This window comes from Schistocerca piceifrons, chromosome 5 (assembly GCF_021461385.2).
Source record: "Schistocerca piceifrons isolate TAMUIC-IGC-003096 chromosome 5, iqSchPice1.1, whole genome shotgun sequence".
Taxonomy (NCBI): Eukaryota; Metazoa; Arthropoda; class Insecta; order Orthoptera; family Acrididae; genus Schistocerca; species Schistocerca piceifrons.
Genome location: NC_060142.1, coordinates 93,659,712 through 93,675,821, shown reverse-complemented (window position 1 = coordinate 93,675,821; position 16,110 = coordinate 93,659,712).

Genomic DNA, 16,110 nt, shown 5'->3' with positions numbered 1-16,110 from the left:
CAAGGTGTCAAAAACGGTAAAGCAAGAAGCTTTACTGCCCTTTAACATTAATGGTAATTTAATTGATCATCCATGCTTAATTGTAAATAATCTCAGTATTGAAGTTTTAATTGGCATAGATTTCTTGTCGAAATATCAGAGTGTTGTTGACTTTGAAAGAAGCCAGTTAAAAATGGTCTTGCCGATAACTGGAGTAATTACGGTACCTTTTATTGATAAACATGTAGTAACTAATGATGACAATTGGGAGCTGCCTATACGAGTTCTGAAAAATAGGAGATATTGGGACGAAAGTGTTAATCTCAGTAACAGTAAGCTAAACACAGAAGAAGAAGAAGCAATTATTTGGGACAAAATAGAAGCTAAATTACAGGAAATCGATAAAATTTCAGCTAATCAGAAGGAAGAACTGAGACAGGTTTTAAAAAGGCATCATAAGGTATTTTCAGATTGACGTGGCGTGGTCAAAGGTTATGAATGACTGCTGTAGGGAGGAGTTGTTCTGTAACCTCTACACAGTGTGGCAGCTGTGCAATCCCAGCTGTGTGAGATCTTCTTTCCCATTTAAGGTCTCACTCATTCTTCATCTTTACTATCCACCAAAATTTCGACCCCTTCTTTCCAATACGAAATTTTCCGAAAACGAATGAATACTGTAGGGAGGAGGTTGTTCTGTAACCTCTACACAGTGTGGCAGCTGTGCAGTCCCAGCTGTGTGAGATCTTCTTTCCCATTTCAGCTCTCACTTATTCTTCATCTCTCCTGTTCCCAAAAATTTCGACCCCTTCTTTCCAATACGAAAAATTTCTGAAACTAATGAACTCTGTAGGGAGGAGGTTGTTCTGTAACCTCCGCACAGTGTGGCAGCTGTGCAGTCCCAGCTGTGTGAGATCCTCTTTCCCATTTCAGATCTCACTCACTCTTCATCTTTCCTATCTACAAAAGTTTCGACTCTTTCTCTGCAATATACTAAATTTTCCGTTAGGGTTATCAAGCCAATAATAAACTAATGAATGCTGTAGGGAGGAGGTTGTTCTGTAACCTCTACACAGTGTGGCAGCTGTGCAGTCCCAGCTGTGTGAGATCTTCTTTCCTTTTCAGGTCTCACTCATTCTTCATCTTTCCTATCCACCAAAATTTCGGCTCTTACTCACAAATACTAAAATCTTCCGGTATGACTATCAAGCCAGCATTAAGCTAATGAATGCTGTAGGGAGGAGGTTGTTCTGTAACCTCTACACAGTGTGGCAGCTGTGCAGTCCCAGCTGTGTGAGATCTTCTTTCGTTTTCAGATCTCACTCACTCTTCATCTTTTCTACCCACAAAAATTTCGACCCCTTCTTTCCAATGCGAAAATTTTCTGAAACTAATGAATGCTGTAGGGAGGAGGTTGTTCTGTAGCCTCTACACAGTGTGGCAGCTGTGCAGTCGCAGCTGTGTGAGATCTTTTCTTTTCAGGTCTCACTCATTCTTCATCTTTCCTATGTACAAAAATGTCGACCACTCCTCTCCAATATGAAAATTTTCTGAAACCAATGAATGCTGTAGGGAGGAGGTTGTTCTGTAACCTCTACACAGTGTGGCAGCTGTGCAGTCCCAGCTGTGTGAGATCTTTCCTTTTCAGGTCTCACTCATTCTTCATCTTTCATATCCACCAAAGTTTCGACTCCTTCTTTGCAATACAAAAATTTTCTGTCATGACTATCAAGCTATGAGTTCTGTAACCATTTTATCCACCGATTAGTGAAAAAAATACCTAATGTGACAAACCTAACAGTGACATAAACAATAAAGAAGTATGACATAATTAAGATACAGATGTATTTGAGTAACAATTATGTATAGAACCCTGGTAATATAGTAAGTACAAAGTGTTGTTTTACTGGAAATGGTCCCACAATAATATTTTAAAAAGATGTACGAATTCGTGTTCAAGCAGAATCTGAAGTGGCAGTGAAACCTGTCGCATGCTGTAGAGCTAACTAATTAATAGTAAAAGAGATTGCTTAGTGTTATGAAAAATATGCAGATACGTAGTAAAAATAAACTCACCTTGTGCAGCAAGGAATGGTAGTGTTATAGAATTGAGCAGTGTTTGTGGTTGAGACGTGAAGGACACGTCCCTGAAGTATTTATAAGGTTGGAGCTGGCCGTTATTTTGGTGTAGTGTGTGACAGGACACACCTACGTGTATTGAGGTTATGAGTTGGAGGCGTGAATGCGACCATAGGTACCCTTATGTTAGATGAGACAGAGTAGCTCATGGTGTCCTATAGGTTTAAGGAATTTAGCATTACGCTCGTCCATAATTACTTGATGCACTTTAGTGGTAGGTCGAGAGAGACTACCTGTGGTTTCAGCGTCTGATCGAGTGGAAATGGATTGCCCTGTGAGCAAAATGATCAGCTGCAATACACTATGGATATGAAATAAATGTGCTAACCTATGCTTTAAATGTTAATTATAATAGAGTGAGTGTTAAATAAGTACATACACTAGCAACATAATTAAGTAACATAATGACAAACGTGAAACGTTATTTATAGCTCAGCATAATTACACTTCGATGAAGTAAGTACATAGTTGCAGATGTGGAACTGACACAACAGCAGAGGACCAATAAATGGAATTAGTAGTCAACTAAACGTAGTGTGTTTTGAACACTCAGAACTGTACTATTACCACAAGTTACTCACATGTACAAAGAAGCTGAGAAAACAACTACTAATCAAATATACTCATGCTATCTCTAAGAATAAGGTAATCGAAGATGAGTCAGCTAAGTGAATAAAATACAAATGTATCAGGAATGTGCCGAGCATTGGTTCAGTGTTCTGGCCCAGAAATAATAAATCGAAATTAAATAGGATTCGGGATTGTATGCCTTGACCATAAATTTTCTCTAGTATGTGACTAACAGCGTTTTGAGCCATTTGTTTACCGATTTTATGACAATTAAGTAACCACAAGAGTAAAACTGAAAAAGTTCTGTTAACTTTGTTCCAGTAACATATTGAAGGGTAAAATGTATATATCCCCATTTCATTGTGACCCACCCATAGATATTAAGTGAACAGAGTCTGAGGCACTCTTTTTGTTTGTTCTACAGGACAAACCAGATAATGGCAGCCTGGTAGCTGCGTGACAACATGGAGTGACTTGGACACAACTCACAGTGACCCCTCCCCTTTCCCCATGTAATTTAGAGTGAACGTGAAGGACGTACACCATAGCAACTTCCCCTCCTCTACCCTTGTGAATGGAAGTGTAGAACGCCAGCCAAAGCAGCTACAACCACATGTGTAAAAATGATTTGCGAAATTTTCTTTCAGGTTTAGCAAAGACTGCTAAGATATAATCACCTGTTTATGTATCTTGAATAACTGTGTTATTTTCTTTGAATTTGTGTATGTAAAAATGTATTTAATGGATTTCAGATTTTCATAATTTTACATATTTTTATGTGTTTGTTTGTCTAAGGCAATATGTATGCCAACGTGTTTCATTGATTTTGCTTAAATTTTGAGGGATAATATTGCTTAAGAGGCAGTGAACATGCCAACAATTTAAATAATTGAAGTAGGTAATCAGTTTTCTTTTAATATTTCTATATGTTTACATTTCAATTTTAATTTTTCACAGGAAGTTAAGCTGTACTCTTGCTTCCCTTTTTGTGATTAAACTAATTTTCGTTTATTAACATTCAAAAACAAAAAATTTAAGTAGAGGGTGATGTAGGGAAGCAGCCTACTCACGCCATAGGAAATTCACAGCAGTCTTTCCATTGTGTGCCAGTCTAGTCCGCTGTAACTAGCTCTGACGTCATAAATGTTGCGCAATACTATTAAAATCAAGCAAATAACCTAAAATGTTTCTAGCATGTCAGGAGTAATACTAAATTAATATGTGTTGAATATCAGTTCGATAACTTTAACCATTTTCGAGATTTGGACGTTTTTCTGTAAAAATCATTGGCGCCGCGGGACAAACATTCTACCATTATTTAGCGTGGCGTTTGATGAACATTATCATCAAATTACGGCGAGCATTCACTTAAACATTTAATTTGGACAGTTATAGTTGCATCAGCGCACTAGACTCTGAACTGCTCTGTTAGATTGTGTGGATTTTATTCTTTTTTTTTTATCTGTGACTTTCAGAATGCAGAGAATTTTTAAAAAATCGGTTTTTGTTTATGAATCCCAGACAATCTCCTAATTTCTCAGAGCTATAAGCTGCAGCTATAAGTTTGTTTTGCAGATGAAGTGGGCACTAGAAATTCTAATTACAGGCTTCACGTTTTGCTAATCACTTTCTGGTTGCCAATATTGTAGTTAGAGAGCCAGTGTTGAGAACGGCAAAAGACAGCATAAATAATAGGAACATTTAACAACCATGATTCCACCCGCTGCAGCACATATGGTTAACCGGCCGGGAAGTGTTTCTACATTCTACAAAATCAGTTATATAACAATTAATTCTACCCACATATGGTTAAACGGCAGGGAAATGCCTAATTTCTCCATTATTTACTACAAAATTTTATACCACCATAAAATTTCCACCCGCCGCCCCACAGGAGTATGCTGATGCGTTAGCTCCATACTTAACAATCGTATACAACCGTTCCCTTGACAAAAGACCCGTACCCAAATGCTGGAAAATTGGACAGGTCACACCAATATCCAAGAAATGTAGTAGGAGTAATCCACTTAATTACAGGCCCATATTGTTAACGTCGATATGCAGCAGTATTTTGGAACATATATTGTGTTCCAGCATTATCAATTCCCTCGAAGAAAACGGTCTACTGACACAGTCAACATGGGTTCAGAAAACATCGTTCCTGTGAAACACAACTAGCTCTTTATTCACATGAAGTATTTAGTGCTATTGATAAGGGATTTCAGATCGATTCCGCATTTCTGGATTTCCGGAAGGCTTTTGGCACGGTACCACACAAGCGGCTCGTAGTGAAATGGCGCGCTTATGGAACATCGTCTCAGTTATGTGGCTGGATTTGTGGTTTCCTGTCAGAGACGTCACAGTTCGTAGTGATTTCTGGCGTTCGCCAAGGTAGTGTTATAGGTCCTTTGCTGATCCTTATCTATATAAACGTTTTGGGAGACAATCTGAGCAGCCGTCTTCAGTTGTTTGCAGATGACGCTGTCGTTTATCGATTAATGAAGTCACCAGAAAACGAAAACAAATTGCAAAACGATTTAGAAAAGATAGCTGAGTGGTGCGAGAAATGGCAGTTGATCCTAAATAACGAAAAGTGTGAGGTCATCCACATTAGTGCTAAAAGGAACTCGTTAAACTATGGTTACACGATAAATCAGTCTAATCTAAAATCCGCGAATTCAACTAAATACCTAGGTATTATAATTACGAACAACTTAAATTGGAAGGAACACATAGAAAGTGTTGTGGGGAAGCGTAACCAAAGATTGCGTTTTATTGGCAGGACACTTATAAAATGTAACAGACTACTAAGGAGATTGCCTACACTGCGCTTGTCCGTCCTTTTTTAGAATACTGCTGGGCAGTATGGGATCCTTACCAGATAGGGCTGACGGAGTAGATTGAAAAAGTTCAAAGAAAGGCAGCACGTTTTGTATTATCGCGAAATATGGGAGACACCGTCACAGAAATGATACAGGGTTTGGGCTGCACATCATTAAAAGAAAGTCGTTTTGCGTTGTGACGGAATCTTCTCGCGAAATTCCAATCACCAACTTACTCCTCCGAATGCGAAAATATTTTGTTGACACCGACCTACATAGGGAGGAACGATCACTACTATAAAATAAGGGAAATCAGAGCTCGTACGGAAAGATATAGGGGTTCATTTTCTCCGCGCGCTATACGAAATTGGAATAATACATAATTGTGAAGGTGGTTCGATGAACCCTCTACCAGGCACTTAAATGTGATTTGCAGAGTATCCATGTAGATGTAGTAGAAAAAAATTACTCACCATGCAAAGGGACTGACGTGATCAATTTAATTAACTAGTCAATCAATTTGATATCAATGGCGTGCCGCCATGCAGGTGGAAGCGAGCGCGAGTTTTGCACGGATATGATTTGCGAGTTGGAGCGGTAATGTGGCGTTTTTTCGTTGCTGTGAGATCTTTTAATGAAATTTCAATCTCTCACCTACACAATATGGCCATCGTAATAAAAACAGCTATATTACCGAATTTATAAAGTGATACCTAGCATTAGTCTCATATTTACAACCCCCTTTGTGCAGCTATTTGATTAACTTAAGAGACTTCGCAGGTGACGAGACATTTGACTGCCTTAAGAGAGTTCGAATCGAAAGGACCTTAGCAAAGGATTGTCGCCATCCTCACCTTTGCCCGACAGGAAGTAACGACTTGAGATAGTGCACATGTTCCGAGACCACACAAACATGAATTTCGCAGGTATCAAATTTCAAAGAGATGCCGCGACCACACACAAACATGAATTTCGCAGGTATCAAATTTCAAAGAGATGCTGCGACCACACACAAACATGAGTTTCGCAGGTATCAAATTTCTAAGAGATGCCACGACCACACACAAACATGAATTTCGCAGGTATCAAATTTCAAAGAGATGCCGCCATCCAATGCATTGTTGGGAACTGAGAGATCACACTTTCCTGCGGCTGGGGGGGGGGGGCTGGGGCGGGAGAGACACAGTGGCCGGCTGGACAGGCAGGCGGTCACAAGAAATTATTTAGCTTGGTCCTGCTGTTTCGGCACCCTCCTGGCCTCTGGTAGCCGTATTGTGAACTACTACTCAGTATGCATTGGGCTGCCTTCGGGGTCGTTGCGTAGGTGCATGGAGGACAGTGGTCGTATTATCAAATGTCAACAAATACAATACGTCGGATATATTTAGCGCTACGATCTGTTTGCGGCGAAAATTTAATTACTTGATTTGAAAAATGCGTGTGTTGATTCTGAAACGTTGAAAATATATTTTATAACAAAGAAGAATCATCGTAAGGGGGTGGTGAGTGTGTTAAGGGCACTACCTGACTTACACCTTCCAGAGCTGTTTTCCTACCTTGTCTGCTATAAATCGTTAAACAATTAATTTGATAGTATAGTGCAAAAAGACTATTTCCCGCCATTTGTGATATCGCAGTTGTGACATCGTAAGAGTACGCTGTTGTTCGCATCCAAATGAAGAGAACCACAGCCCAGCATTTCCTACCAATTTATTTAAATAGTTTAATCAATATTTAAATAAATAAACAATACATTGCTCGAATTTACCGCCCACAGCATCGACTGCACACCGACCAGCACAGCACCGCGAAACGGCATCTAGAAGGCGCTGATCTGCGCGCCAATGGGAAGAGCGGCCAGCACCACACCCCCAGCAAGACAGAGTTCAGCACCCCCAGCCAACGCTGACTTAACCAGCTGCCACAACTGATCGGGCCCAGTTCAGTCACAGACTTCGAGAGGGTCAGTACTGAGTAATAGGAAGACGATACTTAGCCTATGTTCTGCAAGTAGTAATAGTGGGTAAAGTAGTTCCACATAGGAGGCGCAGGAAGTACATCAAGCCACTTCATAATGAGAAGATAAAGTACATTTCTTTCCTTTTAAGAAATATTGAGTTATATTAATCTGCAAGTGTATTACAGATAATTTTGGATTCCTCTCATTAGTCATTGCAACTTCTGGCCTTCCTCATTTGTGTGTGTGCTGACTCCCACAGCAGCTGTTGCAATAATTTCATGTAATAAGATTCTCCCAGTTCGGCAGCTGAGCACAGACTGAGCCTTTCTCCCATCAATTTCCAGATGGCGGTGGGGAGGCGGAAAGTGGGGGGGGGGGGGGGAGGGGAGGACTAGCGAGATTTTATCAGGAGAGGGAAAAGATGCTCAGAATGAGCTTCCCAGACTGGTGGGGGAGGAGGGAGGGATGGGAGAGGGATGTGGGCTCAGGGTCATAAATCTATTAGCATAAGAATAGATTGAGAGGTGGGGGATTATTTGCCCCTGACTCTGTCATTGCCCCCTGAATGTATGTAACCCACACAAACAAAATGGCCAAGAACACACTTTATCCAAGTACTAATAACCCGTATCTTAGTCGATGACACGAGATCCTCCACAAATGGCAACACATCCTCAGAAGACAGGAGAACGGAGTAACAAGGTTTGCAGTAGCTGGATCCACCCTACACTCTGTGATTTCAGCTAATCCAACTCTTCATCCATCAACGTTTTCTCAGCCATTAACTACCTACCAGATTAATCAATTATTGTATTGCTTCCTCACTGGTAACACCTTGTCTCTCTGACTTCGCCATTATATCACTGTCACTCATTTTAATGGACTGAGGAATAACAACTCAACAATAACACAAATAGAACATTCATTACCTACTCACATTACCAGATTTATTTCTTCTGTCTAGACATGAGCCCCCTAGACTCGCTACACTGCGTAGCCACGTGGCCAAAACAAGGACACATCAAACAAACAGCTGCCACAGACTTGGTACAAGGGACAGAATGCATGAGTAAATTATACTGGACAGGCTCTAGCCATTGATGCCTGGAATTTACCTTAAACTGAGAGATTTCTGCCAGTTTTTTCAGCCTCACAGAAGTATCTCAGCAGTTACCATGGCCCTTAGCCCTTGGCCCCATGATTGTCACCAAAACATAGTTAACAGTGTCACTCACCCTATAATGATGACACTCTGCTGACCACTGGCGGTGACCTCAGCTCTCATGATTCCATTCTATCACGTGCTCAGCAGTGGCATCAACTCTATCAGCCGGCTGTTGTGGCCGAGCGGTTCTAGGCGCTACAGTTTGGAACAGCTCGACCGCTACGGTCGCAGGTTCGAATCCTGCCTCGGGCATGGATGTATGTGATGTCCTTAGGTTAGTTAGGTTTAAGTAGTTCTAAGTTCTAGGGGACTGATGACCACAGAAGTTAAGTCCCATAGTGCTCAGAGCCATTTGAACCATTTTTTCAGTGTAGGTAGACCGTGACCATGTCACTGTCGATTTCGATATGCGCTGGTAGATGTTTCTCCTTCTCACACAAAGTATAACACGAACTTCTTATAAACAACATCATTCATATGCGATACCTGCACCAGAACAGCAGTGCACAATATTTTGTTATAGACAGAATGTAGATGGCAGTACTCATACCCACTTTGTGCGGTTGCTATGAAATAGTATTTGCATATCTTGTAGGGTAGTACACTTACGCCTTATGCCAATTTGTCCTTTGGTACATGCCATCCTCATTGTACTGAAAATTTTTGTGGCCAGCAATGTACGCCAACATTACTCCTTGTGGAACCTGTTTGTGGAGGATAACTGACGTACCCTCCTCGGGAACCGCACAAGATGATACCAACAGGGTCAATTGCAGTGGTAATAGATATGGCCAATGGCTGCCTAGTTCTGTAGTACTCAACTGTAGAATAGACATACCAAGAACAGGCTGAATCCGGCTGACCCACGATGTCTCCTCACTCTACACTTAGTTAGTATACCGTGATTGCTGATCGGATGATTGCAAGATCGTTAAATCTTGTTGGGTCTAATGCCAATGTGTAGTTAGCACTTTTAGATGATTCACGTTATTTCCACGGGCATTATGAGGTAATTCCAGGAGCGTATGCATCGTCATTAGGACGAAGCAGGGTACAATACCCTTCTGCGTGAAGTGTCTACTCACTAGAGTATACAGATTGTTTAAAAGCAGTGTCATATAATCCAAATGACTCATAAATTATAGAGTGCAGCAATCGGTCGTCCTTTTTAGATTTTATTACGCAAATCTAGATTTCGGCTATAAGCTAGCCATTCTCAATGCACTATTTTCTGTTGTCAATGCATGTAAGTCCCTGTTGTTCGGGCGTCAGTCCAAATCAGGTAATACTGATCAAATCCAGAAGAAAAACACCTGCAACAATATGTCCAAAAATCAGTACCTGTTGAGATATGGGCCATTCTGTGCTCTCATTCCCATTTGTCTGTTACGTAGAAGTGGGCAACTTAGTGCTTTGGGTGTACCACGCATTCTACCACATCCTTCAGCCCTACTTTGTAGCGAATCAATGACTTTTCCAGATACACCAGGCTCCATTCAGATTGTGTCACATGCACTGGTCAGGCACTCCTAACATCTGCACATTGGTGATGTGTTGGACATACACCAATGCCTGTAAATATACCCACTTCTAGAGATCCAATGGATTCAGATTCGGCGAATGGAGAGGCCATGCTACCAGATCTCTTTGACCAATCCACCCCCACGAAACATTGTGGTGAGACAATGTCGCACGATCTGTAGAAAATAGGGTACTGCCCTGTAGTGCATAAATCACACTTGTTGTCTTCCTGTAAGGGTATAATTCTCCAAAAACGCTGGTAGTTCATCATGTAGAAATCGGTGATACACGGCATCTGTTATGGGTTTGGCAAATTGTTTCGTCTTACGAGTTTGTCACTGACAATTCCCGTCCATACACAGATACTGAAGCACTGCTGATGCCTCAAATCCATGATCGCTCCAGGATTCGCATCTGCCCAGATGTAAGTATTGTCGTAATTTACTGTGCCATTTCTTCCAACTCCCGCTACACCACCGAATGCTACACATTATGACAAACATAACGGCCGAGGGGGAGGAGGAAATGGATTAAGAAATGAAAGGGAAGGAGATGGAAGATTGAGGGGGTGGAGGAAATAGAGAGAGGGGAGAGGAGACAGAGGAACTACTAGGAGGAAATGGACATATAAAGGGAAGAGGAGGAGACAGATGCAGGGAAAGGGGGAAGGAGGAGATGTACAGGGAGAAAAGGGAAGGGGAAATAGACTTACAGGGGGTGAGGAGGAGATGATAGGGAGGAGGAAATGTAGAGGTGATGTACAGGGAGAAAAGGGAAGGGGAAATAGACTTACAGGGGGTGAGGAGGAGATGATAGGGAGGAGGAAATCTAGAGGTGAGGGGGAGATGGACATGTGAAGAGGCAGATGGACAAAGGGAGAAGGAGCATTCAGAATGTGGAGGTGGGGAGAACACTGACAGAGAGAGGGGGAGGACTAGATGAACAGAGAGTGGTTGGCAAAGGAGGTGGACAGAGACAGGGGTGAAGAGGAAATGGATACAGAGAGGAACAGATGGACAGAGGGCGAGAAGTGAATGTACAGGAAAGGAGAGAGGAGGATAGTGTGGGTTCGAGGGCGGAACAGAAGAGGGGAGAGGAGGAGATGGATGAAGTGAAGGTGAGGAGGAGATGGACAGAGAAAGGGGATAGGAGGACATGGAGAGAGGGAGGGGAAGGTGGGAAGAGGAAGAGATGGACAGACAGAGGGGGTGGGGGAGAGGACAGAGAGAGGGGGATTAAGAGACAGGCAAGGAGAGGGGGCAGTGTAAATGTACAGACAAAGGGAAGAGGGAGTCGATAGAGAGAGGGGGAAGGTCAAGATGTACAGGGAGAGGAGGAGGAGGGAATGGACAGAGAAAGATTGAGGAGAAGATGGATAGGGAGAGGTGGGAGGAGATGGGCTTAGATGGGATGAGGAGGAGATAGAAGAGGAAGAGAAGATACAGGGAGAAGAGGAGATAGAGTATGAGAATGAGAAGGACAGAGGTGGAAGAAGCAGATGGACGGGAGGATCAGATGTAATGAAAGAGGTGGAGGGGGAGATAGAATGAGAGAGGAGAGAGGAGCAATGGAGCGAGAGAGAAAGGGGCAAGATGATATGAACAGGGAGCATGGAGTGGAGGAGGTGGACAGAGAGTAGGGCAAGGAGGAGATGAACAGAGTGAGAGGGAAGAAGCGATGGACTTAGAGAGAGAGGAGCAGGATATAGACTAATAGAAGATTTGAATAAATACATATCCAGACAATGCTGGGTACTCAGCTGGTAATTGAATAATAACGAAGGAGATGGATGGACTAATATTTACTTTTGAATGTAACAGACTTATTCTGTCTCGAGCGATGGCGGATCTCTGCTGACGCTTCATGATGCTCTCACTACAGTTTACAGGCCTAGAGTGTGACCATAGTCATAGTGGAATAGTAATAAAACGCGAAGGAAATTGATTTCCTGTCATGCTATTGGTCTAGAGGCAGATGGGTGGGAGGGGGGGACAGGTAGGGCGACCTTGAGTTTGGAGCCAGAGCTGCCACAGTAGATGGGTGATGTTGAAGGGTGGGCTTATCTTGACACATGACTGTATCAGGTTACAGTACGACCTCGAAAATCTGACACTCAGTTGCCCCAGAATCTTGGATGGGGTATCAGATTTCCGATATGAACCGCTAGTGGTCCATCAATCACATAATTTTAGTCTTGACTGTAACTTTTTGACGAAATCAGTTTTCGATTTGATACTGACATGGACCATTTGAGATTGAACTTATCCGACCAGTTAATTGCCGTGAAGCGGATTCGAGAGAAGTAGGAAGGGGCTTTGCAGTATAAAGCAGAAACTGAATAGGCCTATCATTTTTCATGTTCACCATGGTGAAAGCTACCAAATTAAGTACCGGAAAAGAGAAAAACTGGATGTCCATAAATTCCTGCCATCATTTCGATAAATAGTATTTTGGAAACTATTAGAGTTTGATGGTTTGTTATAAAACGTTTAGCAGCTCTCGAAGCTCTTTTTGCTATGCCAGAATTTCAGTTTGTGCCCCTCGTCGTTCGTAGAATATCAAGGCATGTTCGAGTTCTGACCGTGTACAGGTCAGCACTGAAGCATCAACAGTTATGATTCGCTCATTAATTCGTGCACGAAACCATAAGTGTCATTGACTGGTGTCGTGCACACACTGTCCTTGACATAACTCCACAAAAAGGAGTCTAACGGCGTGATATCAGGAGAGCGCGGAGGCAATGCGATGGGACCATCACGACCCACCCTCCTCTCAGGAAATGCGTCATTCAGCACATCCCGCATGTTCAAACCCCAACGTTGGGCGAATCATCACGCTGGAAGATAACGGACGGCTGGAGCTCGCCGATCTGTGGCAGCAGGATCTGTACCTTCGGATTACGAACCCGAGCGCTTACCGCTGCGCCACAACGCTGTAGAAAACTATTAATCGTAGAGAGTATTTCACCGCAACGGTTTCTTTTAACTGTCGATTTTCTCGACAACGGCTGAGAAGTGCATCTTGGTGCTTTGCCACATTACACCTCTGGCCATGAGCTTTTATTATGCGCAGTATGAATCGAATCTGAATTTCACAATTGGCGGCCTCCCCTTGTGAGTCAAGGAAACAACGAGTAAAACGGTGGCAGTCGTATGCAGCAGCCGGCGCTGCCCACCGCAGCTGTTGATTTTCTCTCCTGCGGCGGAGATCGTAAACTTCGGTCCTAAAAATACAGGAATTTTAATTGAGAATACAGTGCCTTTGCACATGCATGACTTGCACGGCCGTCGGCAATTAAACTGCTTACGGGATTAACCATTCACAAACGCACAGCTGGCCGAAGACGCACAGCTGGCCCCACACTCGGTGGCAGTAAATAAAGGCACCGGTGAAAGATCTGAAGACCTCACGTTAGTCTATTCACCGTAGATTCTGTGACCACTCTGTGTACACTTTACCCTACGTTTTTCCTAGTAGTTATCTTGTTTGCAGAATGAATTTTTCGCTCTTAAGTGGACTGATTATGCACTGTTTCAAAACTTCCTGGCAAATTAAAACAGTGTGCCGGAACGGGACTCGAACCCGCGACCAAGGTTTATAAGGAATGATCTTATCTGCCGAGCTATTCAGATACGACTCACGACCCATCCCCATATGGCTGGATATCTCACAAGCGAAACGCCCCATCGCATCCCCCTCAGATTTAGTGGTAAGAGGGCCCAGTGGACGGCGCGTCACAAAATGAAAACAGGTCAAACGAAAACAGGAAGAAGGTGTATTGAACTGTGAAAAAAGAAAGCATAACAGAAACAGTGAACGGTCCAAACGTAAGGAGTGCAACGTAGAGCAGTGTGAGAAAAACTACGGCGTCGTTGTTCAGTGATTACGTCGTATGTTGTATTCCACAAATGAACAGCATAGAGACAGAAGTGATGACACTTTCTGTAGGACCTCGCCATCATTTTGCAGGAAAATGCTCAATCACATACAGTGCAAGTTAATCATCCCCTTGAAAAATTATGAATGGTTGTGCTGGTAAACTTCTACGTTATTTGATTTTCAAACAGCTGGGTAAAACTCAACGTACTCACACAGTTTTCTCTTTACTTATGCTGATCACCACTAAACTTACACACAATATTTTTAGCGCAACTCAATCTCACTTTCAATAACCCATACAAAAGAATGGCCCTGACTAACAATAACTTATACCTTTCATGAATCACTTACCTCACAAAAATCTTCGTGACTCGAACTACTGCAATACAGCGAGCGCCAATACTGCCAGCTAAATAAAAGTTTCTAACTACTGAAGGCACTAACTACTGATAGGCATGGTTAGCAAATAAAAGATTTTGATGGAGAACAAACGATGTATTCACCTTAATAGCGTTCAGCGATTTTCATACAGAGCACTTCGTGGCGTTACCAACATAAAAACGTAAACAGCCTACTTACACATTTTGTTAAAACAATTCCTGAAACATATATGTGTAATATGAGTAAGTGACAAGGAAAAATGCAGCACAATAACAATAATGTTAATTTATCCAAATCGGAAATAGTATCGCAGTCGTATATCGCCGTTTTCTTTCTTTTGCTTCCAGTCCTACGACCATCCAAAAGACAATGACATGTCAACGGATTTATGGTCAAATGAGCCAATGGTACCCAAAATTAACTATATTTTATTCAGTTTGAAACATGTGTTTATGTTATGTTACAGGAGTTTGATCCTCTTTGAAAAGAGCTTTGATACTCTAATTCTGTTACGGAAAATCCTCATTTACAATTTACAAACTCTTGACAAATATTACGTATTAACGTTAAATAATTGGAATTTAAGGATAGTACTTACAAAAAGATTCTCTATGCTTGTATTCTCACACTATTTATGGAAATAAGAAAGGGAAGGAGCCCCTATATCTGCCGGACTGGAATTGATCTTGTCCATATTTAACTTTACTTTAGTAAAGAAACAATAAATTACGTTTACACCCATTTTTCTCTTAAACTTCAAATGGATGAGGATGACGATGCCCTACGAGCTGTTTCCTACGTCACCAAAACAATGGTTCAAATGGCTCTGAGCATTATGGGACTTAACATCTGAGGTCATCAGTCCCCTACAACTTAGAAGTACTTAAACCTGACTAACCTAAGGACATCACACACACCCATGCCCAAGGCAGGATTCGAACCTGCGACCGTAGCAGCAGCGCGGCTCCGGACTGAAGCGCCTAGAACCGCTCGGCCACACCGGCCGGCTTCTAAGCCACCAGTTCACGTTTACAGAAGCTTCGACAACAACACTAATTAACTCGAGTTCAAGATAAAACAAATAAAAGAATACAGAGCGACTCAGATGACTGGGCTATTTGTTTGTTTTTTGTTAAGAAACCCATCACCCTCGTACTCAAAAACGCAAAGGAAATTGTTGACAGATCCCCATCCCTATCAGTTTCAATTGGAATCACGTTTTTTGCGGTTAGCAACTCGATTACAGCACGCTGTTTCTCATGTGACGACATAGTTACCTTACTTACCGCAATGTTACACGGTACGATTCGGAGGCCTCTTGTGCCAGAGGGTTGCAACTTGCGTTATCAAAGCGAGAATTTCGACCAAGTAATGAACATGACGTGCAGTATCTCAATCAGTACTGAGAACAGATTAAAAAATTCCGATGCATTACTTTTCAGCACATCCTAGTAATTATCAACTTAATGTTTTGTCACGAATTTTAATGTGCTACTCGTCACATTACTATCCATTGTCATAAAAGTTTGATTATCTGCTCGCAAACTAACAGCTGTGACGATGAAACTTGATGTGTCAGCCCTTCGCTAAGTATTCTTCCACACTTCAACACATTTTTCCGCATTGATGGATGACTTGGAGGAGACTCAGTTTGGCTATTCAGGAAACGATGTACTTCCGATATCCCTTTGATGTCG